Source organism: Chelonoidis abingdonii, chromosome 7 (genome assembly GCF_003597395.2).
Source record: "Chelonoidis abingdonii isolate Lonesome George chromosome 7, CheloAbing_2.0, whole genome shotgun sequence".
NCBI classification, from domain to species: Eukaryota; Metazoa; Chordata; order Testudines; family Testudinidae; genus Chelonoidis; species Chelonoidis abingdonii.
Genome location: NC_133775.1, coordinates 2,220,478 through 2,221,664, shown reverse-complemented (window position 1 = coordinate 2,221,664; position 1,187 = coordinate 2,220,478).

Sequence of the window (1,187 nt, the reverse complement as noted above, 5' to 3'; positions counted from 1 at the left end):
GAACAGAACAGGGAATCATCAAGTGATCCACCTTGTTGCTCATTCCAGCAAACAGAGGCTAGGGACACCATCCCTGCCCATCCTGGCTAACACCCATTGATGGACCCATCCTCCATGAATGTATCTAGTTCTTGTTTTTGAACCCTTTTACAGACTTGGCTTTCACCACATCCTCTGGCAGGGAGTTCCACAGATTCACTGTGCGTTGTGTGAAGAAATACTTCCTTTTGTTTGTGTTAAAGATGCTGCCTGGAGTGAATGAGCCACTCAAACATGAACTCACCCTGTGTGATGCGGTGGGGATTTTTCCCTTTGGGATGACTACTGTATGTGTGTCGGTTTCCCCCAAGAGCAGCCTGGCTAACTAGGGTGGGGGAGATTGTTTACTCTGCAGAGAACTGTGTGTGACTGATGCCTAGCTGGGGCCTGGCCCATGCCATGGAGAGTCCCCAAAGCCAATTGCCCAGACACTGGGTACCTGCCAACCAATGCCCAGGGGCCACCCTCTCTGGAAAGCAGCCCTTTGCGATCAGGAGAGCAGCGGCCTGAGGAAGAGGCCAGGTGACACTGGTTCCCCAAGACCAAGAACACAAGCTGGAGGGGGTCAGTGCGGGCTGCTGGTGGCAAGGAAGCTCCTGGCTGGGCTGCAGAAGAGCTCAGAGGAGAGCGCTGGGCTCCAGGCTGACCCAGAGGGACCCGCTGTCAATTGCTGCTAAGCGGAGACACTCTACACTGTGACTCCATTGGTGGGGTAAGGGCAGAGTCAGGGAGCTGGGGGCACAACTCCCTTTGGGGGGGGTTTGCTGTGGGGTGGAAGCCAGGCAGACGCGCTGTGGGCAGCTCCCGGCCCTGCTGGAGAGGCAAGGTTGGTCCAGGGGGCAGGGGTGCGAGGGTAGAGACAAGGGGCTGATGCCAGCGAGAGTGTGACCCTGAGGGGCAGGCACAAGGCACGGGACCCCCTCAGGGAGTGGGCAGAGCCCGCCCATGAGCCAGCCAAAGTGTCACCGCCTGCACTGCACTACCTGACCGGAGTGTGAGCCTGCCAGGCCAGGGCCCTTTGCGCCAGCCACCACTTGGGACTGGGTCAAACTCAAACACGGCCCAGGACAGGACTCCGCATCACTGGGCCCTGAGGCAGGCGCCCAGGGGGTGCCGCAAAGCGCTGGGGCTGACAGGAGGGGGGGGGG